This window comes from Crocodylus siamensis, chromosome 5 (assembly GCF_052110815.1).
Source record: "Crocodylus siamensis isolate JL-2025a chromosome 5, ASM5211081v1, whole genome shotgun sequence".
In the NCBI taxonomy this organism is placed as follows: Eukaryota; Metazoa; Chordata; order Crocodylia; family Crocodylidae; genus Crocodylus; species Crocodylus siamensis.
The window spans coordinates 117,093,263-117,109,730 of record NC_143399.1 but is presented as its reverse complement, the minus strand read 5'-3'; the positions used below and the strand labels follow the sequence as shown (position 1 = coordinate 117,109,730).

Sequence of the window (16,468 nt, the reverse complement as noted above, 5' to 3'; positions counted from 1 at the left end):
TGATGAGTGTTCATGTAGCTGATGAGAAAATTGTCTTACAAACAGAGCCATTAAGTGGTAAGCCAATCAGTACAGATACAGTGCTGTTTGGTGGCAAGAGAATACCTTATAAAGCAATGCCCCATATTTAGGAAACCTCAAATTGTACATTTAGAACTCTTATTGGTAATCAGATTATAAATGCTATGTTCTGATTTGCAGTAGTAGAGAAATATATTTATCATTTACTATATATGCAGAACATACAGAAGATTATGCATTTCCTATATGCCATTTACTCTGTCCATCTAAAGTAGCTACATACTTAAGATGTTCTGCCCGGTTTTAAAACTGTTGCTAGTTTTACCAGTACTTTCTTATGTTACATAAGGGAAATCTCTGTCAAAACAACAGAAACACATGGTAAATATGATCACTATTTATTGATGCATGCTTGTATGTAACATGTATAAACATCCATATGCCATTATATTAAACACAAAAGCCCATTAAAATAATGGGCAAAATACAACAGTCAAGAACTCAAACGTTAAGGAATGCCTGAATGGAGTCTGACTGTATAGTTTCAATTCATGCCCTTTTGTGCACATAAAGGAGGATATAGTCTTTAATTATGTGATCACAGTACCTTTAACACACCCCTTCCTCATTTAGTAAAGCCCACTGGGGGACGGGGGGCTACTGCGACCGCTGGCCCGCTGAGCAACCTTGCAAAGCCAGCAGGCCAAGGCACTTAAGGGAGCCCACCCCTGCCCCAGCCCTGGTACAATCTGCGGGTAAGGCAAGAGTCCCCCAGGGGATACTTGCTTGCCTGTACACAAATGTCAGGGAATAAGCAGGAAGAACTCGTCCTCCTGCTCAATGCAAATAGTTATGATGTCATAGGGATAATGGACACCTGGTGGGACTCCACCCATGACTGGACCATGGGTATGGATGGCTATACCCTGTACAGGAGAGATCAAGAAGATAAAAGGGGCAGGTAGCTCTCTACATTAAGCAAAGCTATGCATCCCTGCAAGCTGATGTTAGTGACCAAGGTGGATGACTAAAGACCCTCTGGGTTAAAATCTGTGGGGAACACGGCACAGGGGACACACCGGTGGGAGTCTACTACAGACTTCCCACCCAAAGTCAAGAGCTTAACCAGAAGTTCGCCCAGGAACTGGCTGAGGCTGCATGCTCTAGGACCATGGTTGTCATGGATGAATTCAATTACCCAGATCACTCAGCAAAATCCGAGCAGTCGCAAAGCTTCCTATCATGTGTGGATGACCTCTACCTGACTCAAGAAGTCTGTGGGCCAACGAGAGGTAAATCGCTGCTCAATCTGGTACTGGCTACTGGGGATGACCTAATCGGCGACCTAGTGATCGATGGGAAGCTGGGTGACAGCGACCATGAGCTGATCACCTTCACCATCTGCTATAAAGCTGGCAAATCAGTCAGCAACATGGAAGTCCTTGACTTCAGGAAAGCTGACTTTGACAAGCTCAGGAGGCTGGTCAGTGAGGCCCTAAGGGACCATGACCCCTGGGGGGAGGGGAGTTCAAGAAGAGTGGTTGCTCCTCAAGGGAGCAATCCTCAGTGCACAAGCTAATTCAATTCTATCTCGGAGGAAAGGCAGCAAGAGGGCACAGCAGCCCCCCTGGCTCTCCAGGAATCTAGCAGGCCTCCTGAGGCTAAAATCAGAGGCCTACAAAGGATGGAGGATGGAATTCACTTCCAAGGAGGATTATTCTGCACTGGTCCAGTCCTGCAGGGAGCAAACCAGGAAAGCCAAGCCTGCAATTGAACTCCAACTTTGAGCATCAAGGACAATAAAAGTCCTTTTTCAGATATGTGGGGAGCTGGAGGAAAAGCAAGGGTAACACTGGATCCCTGCTGAACCAAAGGGGGCAACTGACAACTAATGCCCAGGAAAAAGCCAACCTATTCAATGAGTACTTTGCGTCGGTCTTTCATCAGTCCCATGGGATGCCCAGGCCCACCATGGAACAGGGCGGTCCGGGTGAGGGAGATTCCCTGCCCCCACATTAATGCTGACCTCATGAAGGAACACCTTGAGAAGCTGGATATCTTCAAGTCAGCTGGTCCTGACAATCTACACCCCAGGGTACTCAAGGAGCTGGCGAGAGTCATAGCCCAGCCCCTGGCACGGATCTTTGAAAACTCCTGGTGCTCTGGTGTAGTGCCCGAAGACTGGAAGAAGGCCAATGTGGTGCCAATCTTCAAGAAAGGGAGGAAAGTGGATCCGGCTAACTATAGGCCCATCAGCCTGACTTCCATCACAGGGAAGATCTTAGAAAAGTTTATTAAAGAGGCCATCCTTAGTGGACTGGCCGACACCAACATCCTGAGGGATAGCCAGCAGGGTTTTGTTGCAGTTAGGTCTTGCTTGATAAATCTCATTTCCTTCTATGACCAGGTGACCTATCACCTGGACAAGGGAAAAGAGATTGATGTCATATATCTTGACTTCAAAAAAGACTTTGATCTGGTATCCCATGATCACCTTTTGGCAAAACTGGCCAGTTGTGGCCTTGGGTCTATCATGATCTGCTGGCTGGGAAATGGGCTCCGTGGTTGAACCCAGAGGATAGTAATTAATGGAAGTCAATCATCATGGTGTCCTGTGACTAGTGGGGTCCCCCAAAGCTCTGTCCTTGGACCCATATTGTTCAACATCTTCATTAATGTGGACATTGGAGTCAGAAGCGGTCTGGCCAAGTTTGCCGATGACACCAAACTTTGGGGCAAAGCATCCACGCCAGAACACAGGCGGGTGATCCAGGCTGACCTGGACAGGCTCAGCAAATGGGCAGATGAGAACCTCATGGTGTTTAACACTGAAAAATGCAAGGTTCTCCACCTTGGGAAGAAAAACCTGCAGCATCCTTACAGGCTCAGCAGTGCTACGCTGACTAGCGCTACAGAAGAAAGAGACTTGTGGGTCATCATTGACCACAAGACGAACATGAGCCTGCAATGCAATGCTGCGGCTAGTAAAGTGAGCAAAATGCTGGCTTGCATCCAGAAATGCTTCTCAGGCAAATCCCGGGATGTCGTTCTTCCCTTGTACTCGGCCTTGGTGAGGCTGCAGCTGGAGTACTGCATCCAGTTTTGGACTCCACAATTCAAAAAGGATGTGGAGACGTTTGAGAGAGTCCAGAGAAGAGCCACACGCATGATCAGAGGTCGGGAAAACAGACCTTATGATGACAGGCTGAGAGCCATGGGGCTATTTAGCCTGGAAAAACACAGGCTCAGGGGTGATCTGATGGCCACCTATAAGTGAACAAGTTAAGGGGCTGTGATGGTGAACAAGTTAAGGGGCTGTGATGGTGAACAAGTTAAGGGGCTGTGACTTGGATGACTGCACAGTCCGGTGGGTGGAGAATTGGCTGGAGGGTCGCACCCAGAGAGTTGTGGTGGATGGGTCGGTTTCGACCTGGAAGAGTGTGGGCAGTGGGGTCCCGCAGGGCTCGGTGCTTGGACCGATACTCTTTAATGTCTTCATCAGCGACTTGGACGAGGGGGTGAAATGTACTCTGTCCAAGTTTGCAGATGACACTAAGCTATGGGGCGAAGTGGACACGCCGGAGGGCAGGGAACAGCTGCAAGCAGACCTGGACAGGTTAGACAAGTGGGCAGAAAACAACAGAATGCAGTTCAACAAGGAGAAATGCAAAGTGCTGCATCTAGGGAGGAAAAATGTCCAGCACACCTACAGCCTAGGAAATGACCTGCTGGGGCGGAAGTGGAAAGGGATCTTGGAGTCCTAGTAGACTCCAAGATGAACATGAGTCGGCAGTGTGATGAAACCATCAGAAAAGCCAATGGCACTTTATCGTGCATCAGCAGATGCATGACAAATAGGTCCAAGGAGGTGATGCTTCCCCTCTATCGGGCGCTGGTCAGACCGCAGCTGGAGTACTGCGTGCAGTTCTGGGCGCCGCACTTCAAGAAAGATGCGGATAACCTGGAGAGGGTCCAGAGAAGGCCACTCGTATGGTTAAGGGCCTGCAGGCCAAGCCCTATGAGGAGAGATTAGAGGAACTGGACCTTTTCAGCCTCCGCAAGAGAAGGTTGAGAGGCGACCTGGTGGCTTCCTATAAGTTCGTCAGGGGGGCACAGAAGGGAATTGGTGAGTATTTATTCACCAAGGCGCCCCTGGGGGTTACAAGAAATAATGGCCACAAGCTGGAGGAGAGCAGATTTAGATTAGATATTAGGAGGAACTTCTTCACAGTTCGAGTGGCCAAGGTCTGGAACGGGCTCCCAAGGGAGGTGGTGCTCTCCCCTACCCTGGGGGTATTCAAGAGAAGGTTGGATGTGTATCTAGCTGGGGTAATGTAGGCCCGGCACTCTTTCCTGCTTATGCAGGGGGTCGGACTCGATGATCTTTTGAGGTCCCTTCCGACCCTAGCATCTATGAATCTATGAATCTATGAATAAGTTTAATCAGGGGTGACCACCAGTATCTGGGGGAACGTTTGTTCACCAGAGTGCCTCAAGGGATTATGAGGTTGAACAGTCATAAACTACTGCAAGACCACTTCAGGCTGGACATAAGGAAGAACTTCTTTACTATCCGAGCCCCCAAGGTCTGGAACAGCCTGCCATCGGGGGTGGTTCAAGCACCTACATCGAACACCTTCAAGAGTAAATTGGATTATCTTGCTGGGATCCTATGACCCCAGCTGACTTCCTGCCCTTCGGGCAGGGGGCTGGACTCAATCTTCCGAGGTCCCTTCCAGCCCTAATGTCTACGAAATCTATGAAACACGATGGATAGTACTTACTCAATTAACAGGTGGCCAATATTTTGCTTTATCCACATTGTTCAATGTGAGGCCCCAAGCCCTATTTTAACAACACATTATTTAAACTCTTTTCTATGTTTCTCATCAGCAGTATCGGACTGCTTCACAAACATTACTCTTTGTCCGTTTTCAACAGCACTGCAAGTTCTTGGAGTGTTGCTATCTCCACTTCACAGAGCGGAGGCTAAGGCACAGAGAGATTAAAGTCGAATGTATCCACTATTTTTGGATGCTCAAAATGAGACTTCATGGCCCACAGAATACTTGGCATTGTTATGGTACTTTACATGTTCAGAGCTAAGCTTTCAATAAATTTCAATGCTCAGGCCAAGGGGTCTCAAGTTCAATATTTTGTAAATGAGGAACATGCAATTAGAGATTAACTAAGAACTATCTGAGTTAAGTGACTTGTAAAACATTGCATGTGAACACTGCAGAAAAAGGAAAAATTAACTTCTCCAGGGTAACATTTAACTGGCTAACCACAAGACTATCTTTCCTCTTCCTGTAATACTTTGCCTCATTTACTGTACACATTTCAGTTTCTACAACACAACACAAGGGTCCTACAAACAATTAACTAGACAATCCTCATGAAGCCACAAAGTAGGTGTGGGCCCGCTCCCCGCACCCCCAGATGAGCTGCTCATGGCTCCGTCCACTACTGCGCCCTGGTTGTGCAGGGTCTGCCACTGCTCCACGCCCTACCTGAGCTCCTGCAGCTGCTGGCACTGCCCCGCGCTTGGGTTGTGGGGGATGTCCTCCACATTTGTGCACGGTGGACTGGGCTTTGTGCCCTAAGTCCCACTGCATATGCTCCCAGGGCCTCCGCCCCTTCCTTCCCCCACTGACTGACCTGCTGGGCTGTAGGGGGGGATGGGGCGGGGTGTGCATGCGCAGTCCAGGATCAACTTCAAAAGGCTCTGGGATCTACCAGTTAATCCTGATTGACCGGCTGGTGACCACTGTCATAAATGATAATCATGTGTTTTATAATGCAGTCCTTAATTACAAAGGAGCCAAATTAAGGCTACCCAGGAAACTTATTATTGGAATTTCCTGGTTTTGAAAATCTAGTGATTTCCACCTTAATTTTAGTAATCTTAATTTTAAATATTTCCTAGGATTATTTAACAGGGACAAACTGAAAAACAAGCACTGTACTGTGTTGTCATGTTGATATCCATAGGTGGTATCAACAGGGATGCAATCTTAAGGTCCTCTGTACACATTTCTGTCATTGGAGATGATAGAGTAATGAACAGCAATAGTACGTTGTTACCTCTATGTAAATCAGGCAATTATTTGGGCTGGAGGGCCCATTAGTGAGTTTGGGTGAGCTGTTGCGGGCCAAGAGGGGGCGGTACTGACCTGGCCTGGCACAGCAAGCGGTAGGTGGTCAATTGATTGCATCTGGCCTGGGCCCATCTGCCCTATGCCCACTGCTAGGGGTGCTGGTCAAGGCAGGCAGGTGGAGAATAGTGTTGGGGAGTGGGATGGATGGGTGGACTGGGGCCGGGATCGTGGGGCAGTGACAGTGCAGGGCTGGGACCCAGGGCAGAGCTGCGATCTGCACCCTGCATGTCCCTGCCCATGGAACCGGTGCCTGTCACAGGGATGTGGGGAGCAGATCATGGCTCTGTCCTAGGCTTCAGCCCCATGCTGTCACTGCCTTGTGATTTTGACCCCAGCCCAGGCCACCTACCCTCTCCCAGATACTGCTCCTTGCCTGCTTATGGCCCCATCCCATCACCCAGCTGAGCATGTCGTGCCCACAGGGGTCCTGGGCTGATTTCCACGGAGACCCCACCTGCCCGCCTTTGTCCAGCACCCCTGGTGGCAGGTGCAGGGCGGATGGGCTGGGATGTCTGGACAGGAGACATTTGGCACTTCACAGCTATACATAACAGCAGTGCAACAGAGAGACTGGAATCTTGGTTCTGGAGGGGAGCATGTCCCTTTCCACATACCTTACCCTGAAGCCCAGTCCCTTCTGCCCATATCCCCTACAGCCCAACTTCATGCCCATCCTCTCTTTCTATTCCACCCTGATTTATCATCTCACTTCACTCACCTTGCATATGTCTTTCCTTCAACTTTTATTTTTCCTCCTCTCCCTCAAATGGTATGTATTTCCAGAAGCAGACAATGACAGCTTATATGTGCATTAGTGTTTCAAAAATCCATATTTTCTCATTCACAATGAACCAACAGATTTCCCTAGTGGTCTATAATTGGAATGGAGGCAGAAAACGGATCATTCTAAATCACTCCCATTTTAGTCAGAATATAAGAAGGGGTGTTACTGATTGATCTTAAAGGCAAAGACCTTATCTTTCTTCTTGTGTGTATGCGTGTGTTGTACAAAAGCCAAGATAACTAATACTGTTCAGCAGAATTCCACCCCCATTGTGGGGTGAAGGAAAATCCCTCCCTCCCTCTTTTACAGAAATATCTATGGACTGATGACATACACCAGGAGAGAAGATTCCTCTAAGCCATGCTTTTGAGGTGAACTTCTTAATTATACTCTGAATGACCAGAACTCCAGAGTGTCTTTTACTGCTTTATTAACACACATTGGTCCCAAGACGCCACTGTCTGGAAACTCTAGCAACTGGCAGGATGTGGGGAATAGCTACATCAAAATATACAAAATGGAAACCTGAGGGAAGTGGGGGGTGGGGGTAACAGCACAAGAGAGAGAAAGAGGGGGAAAAAAAAGAAGTATCCAAAGAATAAATGGCATCTTAACGGTTAGAACAAAGAGCTGATGAGAAAAGAGCGAGTCTTCTTAGCAGCATAGTACTGGCATAAAGAAAGGAATGAGCCATACTGAAAATAAAGAAAATGAAAATTTATATTTGCACATAAAACATCATTCAATTGCAACTGTACAGAATTCTTGGCTAATACCTAGCTATGTAGACAGGCAAAGTAAACAAAAAAAAGTAAGAGAGGATAACAGTATTAAATGAGTTAATATGAGCTAACAAATCCTGTTTTTAAGGTAGGAAACTTCAACCACAGATGATAGATTTGTCCTGCTTTTGGTCCTTGCCCTTTTATGATCGTAAAGAGAACACCGGGACCTGGCAATAAGTCACCACATGCCTCAGAGATCTTCTTTTGTTTTTGGAAATTGCTCAGCAACATGACATCTCACATTTATTATGGTTGATTCTAGGCATTTAAATATGAAAACAATTAAAGTATATTTGCAAGGGATATGACAAATGAGCATTTGCACACTGGCCAATTTTTCATTGATTTGCATTCAAGAGCGCTGTTATATTGCAGCTTTGCTTCCACAGTTGTCTAAAAGAGTTGATTTCCCAGTATTCACATGGGCAGGTTGACTGATGAGATTGCCTTTAGTATAAACTCAAGAGTCTTTCCCTTGGACATCGTCTGCTTTCATTTGCTCTGGTGCAGCTATGTAGTAGTTAGGAAGTATTTTGAACTACTTTAGAATTATATTTTGGAATTACTCTAGAACAAAGAAAAGCAGAATTTGATTCTCTGTGTGCATCTACACGTGAAACGAGCCCCCTTGATCCGACCCAGCTCAATGTGCTGCAGAGGGGCTGGCTGGGGCACAAGGGTGCTCGAGTGCGGGGTAGCTGGCAGGCAGCCCCTGCTCTGAAGCACCCTCGTGTCCCAGCCAGCATCTACACGTGCACTGCTGCACAGTAAAGAACTTCACTGCAGGATAGTATTTGTTTTTACAAGTACTAATCTGAAGTGGAGTTAGCTTCTTGTGGCCTAATAGGACCACACATGTAGATACTGAGACCTTAAATGAGGACCTTATTAGGCAGCTCTGCTGTAAATGGCTCATGTAGATGTGTCCTCTCTCTACTTCTGCATCCAATTCTCTTGCTTGATTATTTATTATTCTTAGCAACTTTTTGTATTCATACTGAAGCAATTTTATTACATTTAATTGCTTAATGCATCTACAAGAAAGGATGCAGTCAGTATCAGAAATAAGACTGGAGCTGGACAGTTCTTTGTACCATCTCTTAAGTTCATACCACTAGACCAGATTTAGACCCCTAAGCTAGATTCAGACCACTGGGCTCCTTGTGGGCTGGACCAGACCCACCATTCATGGTGGGGAAAGTGGCAGTGGTGGCATGGGTGGTTAATGAAGCTGGCAGTCGTGTCCTCCCCCTCCCCTCCTCTGAAACACTTCCCCAACAGGGTTCTGTACCCTGGATTTTGGCACCAGGCTCTGGCTCTAAATTTCTAGCCCTTCCAGGAGCCCCGCAGGACGTATCTTTGTTGCCCCTGCCCCAGATCAGATTTCTATCTAGAAAAGGAAGAGTGAGGAGACAGAGATAAACTCAAGGGAAAGAACCACATTTCACATCGTTACACTGCCCACACCAGTACCTAAAACAATGAGCTTTGTAACAGTGGAAGACAGCATTGTGACCATCACTGCCAAACTACTTCAACCTGGGTTTACTCTAAAGTTATATTCCCAAACTACATCACAGTGACACACTGCTTGGTTAGAGAAGAGTTGGAACCAAATTTCTCCTCCTGAAATCCAGACATTCACTGAAATCTGAGCAAGGCCAGATCTTTCTTTTGACTGGTTGAGCCTCAAACCCTGGTTCAGAGCTTTGGGGGAAGACAGGGTTCAAATGATGCTAGTTGAGCACAACTACACATTTTAAAACTTGGAGCTCCTAAACCCTGAGCTCAAGGTAGTATTAAGTAATGTCCCTGCTGTTGTCCTACTGATTTGCGCTCTCTCAGCATGGGCACTCTTGGAACATCTGCCTTGCATATTCTAGCAGGCCTCCCCTTGTAATAATTGATCAGCCCCCTGTAAAGACAGAGAAGAACATGCTCACAGCAACTGTGGCAGCTATACTGATTCTGTTTTCCTATGCTAAACAGAATGTCAGAAACATAGGAAACCTAGAAAAAAAGACAAACCACTGCCCTGAAACATTTCTACAAATGCATCCCAGTACAGGAAATGGAAAGGCTGCTATTAAAAAAATAAAATAAAATAGAAGGGGACTGGATGGCCTATGACACTTGTAGTTGGTTGTGAAGCCTTTCATTTACTGGTCACTGGTCAAGATACAGCTGAGCCTGGAAGTTCTTCCCTCTACCAGGTGCTGGCAGCAGTAGAAAGAGACTTGATTCCTAATAGACTCTCTCAAAATTACAAACTCTCAGTGAAGAGCTATCAATTACCTAACTGATGTGTAGCTACATTTGTCTTCCCTAAATGGAAGCAGGCACACCAGTTGGGGCAGAGTGGGGAAGCTTGCATTGCTAATGAGCATCCTGCCCCTAATTTGGGATAAACAGCTTATCAGTCTCCATGGGTATTAATTTAACACATTTCCCGAGCAATAAACCCATAAACATAATTGCTTTAAGATTCCCAATCAGAAGCTCAAATGACATCTAAAAATAAACACACTGAGAATTAGTTTCTTCCTCATTCTCCTTTCTCTTTTGAGGTCAAGGTTTCCCTTCAAGACATAACAAAGGACACGTCTTTCCACTATCCCTCTCAGCATATCTGCAGGTCAAACAAGACAAATGAAAAACACACACAACAGAGATAAAAACTATGGAAAAATGTCTGATTGTTTTCTAATGATATAAACATTTCTAGAAAGATTTGGGACTCTCTCTTGCTACTAATGGAGTTAGCAGCAAAACTTCCATTGACTATTACTTCCTCTTTTTCCTGCTACTATAACTGTTTTTTTCTAATGAAACAACAGTAGCTCTCTGTTGGATGGTAACAAGTTTGCAGCACTTTTAACTCCCACTCTGAAAAGACAAATGAAAATTATCTGAAGAACATATATATACGCACACACGCAGAACCATATCCACATACTTGCATGTATAGCACAAGTGTTGATACATTTCCATATGATATGAAAGGCCAAATGAATGAAGAGAAGTAGTTAGCTATGTCAGTCTTAAGTCAGGCAGAAGACAGGGTAGAGATGCACTTTATAGACTAACTAAATCAGAGATGCATAATCTTTTGTGACAGTAAACTCACTTTATTAGATGCTGTGAATGAAGTCATAGCTTACTATTTGCTGGTAAAATAAATTTGCATGGAAAAAAGTCTTAAATCTTCCATTACCCTGCAGCTAAGTCCCTTTGTCAATAGCAGGACTGAAGCTTTCTTTATTTTTTCCTTAAGCTCCATGAGGGGACCACAGAGGATCTAATGAAGAACAGTAGATAACACTTGCATTATAGGATTTTTTTAAAGCATGAAGCTGTTATCTGCAAGCAGCCAGGTGAATCAAATCAGAGAAAACATTATCTAATTTCTCTACTGTGTATCAGATATTACTGGAGGAAAGATCTATATCCCACTAGGAATAGGAAAAGGATATGTTAATAATGTGATCCTGAATGTGTGCTGTACAACAGCAATGATAACTAAATAGCATTCTCCTAATCAATTTTCCCATTTCTTCTCCTGATTTGTTGGCTCCTAAGGTGGGAACTAAAATAAGTATATTTTTACTCGGTTCTAATAAATAACTGCTTATAAGGTGCGTTTATACATCAATTGATTTCTGTGGTATAATAGGTGTAATCGAGATATCAGCTACACTTGCTTCACTGTTGAAAGGACAGCGTGTAGATATCAGTTGTATTTAAATTTAGCCACAGAAGGGAGAGGTTCAGTAGCATCTCTTCAACTCCAGCATGGACTCGATCTACGGTATTTATTTATCCTTGTCTTTTCCTATTCAGTGTGTACAATGTCACATGACAGCATCTGTAGGTTAGATGCAGATAACATTTGCTTACCACCGTGATTTGACATATTTTAATTAGCAGTACATGCTTAACCTGTGGTTCAAGGGAAGAATCCTTGTCTGCCACACAGGAGACCTGGGTTCGATTCCTGGATGCAAATATAACTACTGCCATCGAGGCACCGAACATGGTCTGGCCTTTGGATTCTATAGCAGGGATGGAAGATCTGGGTAGCCTCCACTCTTCCATACTCCTGCCAAGGCATACTTGTCAAAGGTCACAGAAGCATAGAAAATTAGGGTTGAAAGTGAACTCAGCAGGTCACCTAGTCCAACCACCTGCTCAAAGCAGGACCATCCCCAAGTACATCATCCCAGCTAAGGCTTTGTCTAGCCAGGTCTTAAAAACCTCCAAGGCTGGAGATTCCACCACCTCTCTGGGTAGCCCATTCCAGTGCTTCATAACCTTCCTGGTGAGAAAGTTTTTCCTAATATCTAATCTAAACTTCCCTTGCTGCAACTTTAGACCATTGCTCCTTGTTCTGTCATCTGCTACCACTGAGAACAGTGGTTTGTAACCACCCTTCACGTAGTTAAAGGCTGCTATCAAATCCCCTCTCAGTCTTCTCTTCTGCAAATTAAATAAGCTCAGTTCCCCCAGCCTCTCCTCACAAGTCACATGCCCCAGCCTCCTCACCATTTTGCCTGCTCTTTGCTGAACTCTGTTCAATTTGTCAACAGCCTCTCTGTAGTAGGGGGCTCAAAACTGGACACAGTACTCCAGGTCTGGGCTCACCAGTGCAGAATAGATGGGGTTACATAATTATTTCTGCCGGCAACACTTGTATGCAGTATGCCCAGTGTGCAGTTAGCCTTCTTGGCAACAAGGACACACTGTTGACTCATACTCAGCTTATTGTCCACTGTAACCCCCAGATCGTTTTCTGCAGAGGTGCTGCCTAGCCAGTCAGTTCCCAAGTTGTAGCAGTGCACAGGATTTTTCCGTCCTAAATGCAGGAATTTGCACTTGTTGAACCTCATGAGATTTCTTTTGGCCAAATCTTCCTATTTGTCTAGGTCTCTCCCTGAATCCTAGCCTACCCTCCAGGGAATCTACTATAACTACTACTCCTTCTAGCTTGATGTCATCCACAAACTTGCTGAGGGTGCACTCCATCCCACCTTCCAGATTGTTAATGAGGATATTGAACAAAATACTGAAGAGGACTGATCCCTGGGGCACTCTGCTCCATAGTGGCTGTAATCTAGACCTCGAGCCATTGTTCACTACACAGTGAGCCTGACAATCCAGCCAGCTTTCTATCCACCTTACAGTTCATTCATCCAACATGTTTTTCCTTTGTTTGCTTGCAAGAATGCTGTGGGAGACTGTATCAAAAGATCTGCTAAAGTCAAGGTATATCATGTCCACTGCTTTCCCTGCATCCAGTGACCTGGTAACTTCTCACACACACACACCATGATCCAGAAGAATTGACAACTGCCTACTACTAATATACAGTGTATTAAACCCATACAGAAGGCTCTAAGTCAGCGGTGTGCAAAAGGCAGCCTGCGGCTCAGATGCGGCCCACCGGCCCATTCTATCCAGCTCTCGGGGTCCCTAAAAAAATGTAGAAAATTAATATTTATCTGCCCCTTGCTGCCTGTCATGAGGCCCTCGATGGCTTGCCAAAACTCAGTAAGTGGCCCTCCGCCCAAAATAATTGCCCACCCCTGCTCTAAGTATACTGTGATATGAGAAAGTTACAATTAAAAAAAGGCTTAAAAGTTTGTAAATGAGTATCTGTATTACTAAATGAGTATCTGTATGCTAGCTACACGTCACAGAATGGATCAGGTTTGCTTTCACAGAGAAATGCTCAGAGCTGTATAGATATAGTATCATGTTTTCCAAATTATTCATTTAAAGGTCTCAAGTGTAATTAAATCTTTCATGGTTCAGAAATTATGTTTTCAACTCAAGCTTTTCAAGTCATTTTCTACTAATTCCTAACAAACGGAGGAAAAGGCCTGTTGAGTCTCATTTAGCTTGAACAATGTCATTTCCTTCAGCATTTCCATAGTCAAGGTTGGCTTACAGCAGAAGTGTTCTATCTACTCAGGTTTGGTGCGCGATAGTTGCGGGAGAGGTTTCTTCACTATTCCATGCACAACCAAGCACGCAAACCTTTCTGCCACATACGCAGCCTATCAACAAAAATGCTGACATGCAAGTCACACTTCACAGCAAAGTGATCCTATTCCTTTATGCTCAAAGCAGCACTTCGTCAGGATGCTGCCATTTTTAAAAGAGGTGTAAAAAGCAGAATCCATGAAGACATCGAGTAAAAGCTTGTCACATACCTCCAGCAGTTTTCAACAAAATTGGCATTTGAATTTCAAGCTTGTTTACAACTAGATACATAAAAGTATGCTATTGTGACTTATTTAAAGGATGTAACTGTGTTTTATCAGTATGTGCAAAATATTCTCATCCAAAATTTAAACAAGCAATTAAAGGCCAAATTCAGTCACTTCCTTCCACAGGATCAGTTTCAGGCTGTATTGACTTGTAGTCTCAACTAACTTGTAGAATCCCTCGAGAGTCTCAGCCTGCCTTGTGTTTTACACCGCAGGCATGAAGAAGTTGTGGTATAAATAATGGAACTATGCAGTTTGTGAAAAACGTTTATAGTAAGACTGACACAGTAACTCGGGGCAAATGAAATGCAAGGTGAGCTTTATTCAGAAAAGTAACAAAAGAAGCCATCTGTGGCTTTTCCTCTTAAAAAAAGAAAGGAACAAAGGCTAGAGGAACCCAGATGTTGTTGCAATATTAATTTAAACATTACATGTAGGAAGCTCACTTTCATGCCTACTGCCTCCCTGCACAAAGAAATAAGCAACTAAACAAAACAGAGTTTAAAAAAACCCAAACTTTATTTTTACTCCCCTCCCCACAATACAGTGCTCATCATTGTGGTGTTCTGGTGCTACGCTACGCTCAATACAGCAACTGTTGTTGTCAAACTTTAAGTATATAATAGGTTTTCAGGTCAGTGCCAGATATTAGTGGATCTGTTAACATTTGTTGCCTTAAAAACCTTCTCCACTCCTTTCAAAACAAAGGCTAGTCAAATAACCTCTCAAATATCCCCATAAAAACTGAACACTTTGGCCACAAGGCCAAGACGAGTTTTATATCCAGATTATTATACACAGGACAAGTCTGACGGGTCCTACCCAATGACTGGTTCAAAGACAAATTCTACAAGGCTAACAGATAATTAATAAACTCTCTCAGTTTAGCATATTTTACACAGCTCATACTACTTTTTTTTTCATGAGAGATTAGAACTTCAGAAGCAATGGAGAAATCTGCAAAATATACCCTGGGTATGGATGAATGTACCCTTTCCACTTTAACAGGGGAGTGGAAGCTGCCAATTAGGCAAGCATGTCAGCTGTTGTGAATGCAACCGATCTAGACTCTGTATCAGTACTGTAATCCTGGTTTAAGGCTACACCTAACTAGCTAACCCTCTCCCCTTTTATGAGCAGAAACAGAAATCATTTCACAGAAGAGGGTGAAGGCTTAATAGGACCTTCACCACACTGTATCTACCACTGTAAATATATACTTTCAATTATCTTTCAAATTAAAAGACATCATTGCTCCTTCAGTAAGGTACATCCAATCCTCATATGCTAGGTTAATAAAATGAGAGCATCACTGCACCAGCCAGATAACTCTGCATTACTGATTTTTGCTTCTGGAATGTTTCTTTCATTTTTTATTTAATAGTGAAAGTGAAACCCAATTACTCATGAACCACGCTGCTGCTCCCTCCCTTTTCAACTGTACCTGCCCAAATCCTCAGCGGAGCTTGAGGCTATCCAAACCCTGAAGGTGATGTAGGCCATTCAAGACTGCTTTGGTCAAATTTAGCAAGGATTACCATCTTAAAAGAAAGATTTAAAGCAGAAAAAAAAAAATGGATAGAAGGTAGGTGGCAGCATCCAGGCTCATTAGGGCTCAGCAGAGTGGCTGGACCTCAGTATCTGCCCAGAAGGCAGAGGAAGGGCCTTCGAGTGTAATCTAGTTTCCTGATGCTGCAGTCTAATCCAGACTGGGGGAAGAGGCAAGAAGAACAAAGGCCTGTTTTAATGGATCACACTGGAAGGTTACAACCTGATGGCTGGCAGGGTATGTATCATATCCTGTGAGCTACTGCTCTCAAATTTCTCCTTCTCATAGATCTTAACACCTCTTCACCTAAAGAGATTCACTTAATCTTTTAGAGTAAATACACATTGCCTCACTCAATAAATACATATTGCCTAACCTCTATTTTTCTGTCAAAAAAGAAATCCTTGTCTTTTTCTCTTCAAACAAACAGCCCCATTCTGGAGTAAATGCACTTTTCCATTTTAAATAAGGAAAAAAAAGAGATATATTCATCCAGAGTTGACAAATAGACTATAATATGCCAAGCAGTTCAGGGGAAGTGAGGTAGCTTTAATAATCTGTATCACATTATTATTTTTCTGTCATAACTTTATGGCATATAACTGGGAGTTCAGGCACTTGCAACTTCACCTCCCTGAAGAGCAATGTATCAAGACGGTAATGTATCATGACCTCAACAAATGTTCTATTTAAACAGCACTATGATTCCCAAATGGAAAACACATTTCTGCCTGTGATAGTGTCAGCTTAAATATAATTCATGTATTGCCTCTTCTGACTATATTCCTGGGAAAAAATGCTGTTTGGCTAAAATTTAGTATCCTGAACATACTTTCTAACATGCAGGGCTAGATTTTGATATCAGGTAGGTCAGTGTAAATCTGAAGCAATACCAAAAG

General features: G+C 44.2%; 1 protein-coding gene across 8 annotated transcripts in view; it reads right to left on the bottom strand.

Moving 5' to 3' along the window:
* TPK1 (thiamin pyrophosphokinase 1) overlaps positions 1 to 16,468 on the bottom strand; it is a 642,382-nt gene that overhangs the window by 108,041 nt on the left and 517,873 nt on the right. The gene's annotated exons all lie outside the window — the stretch shown is intronic.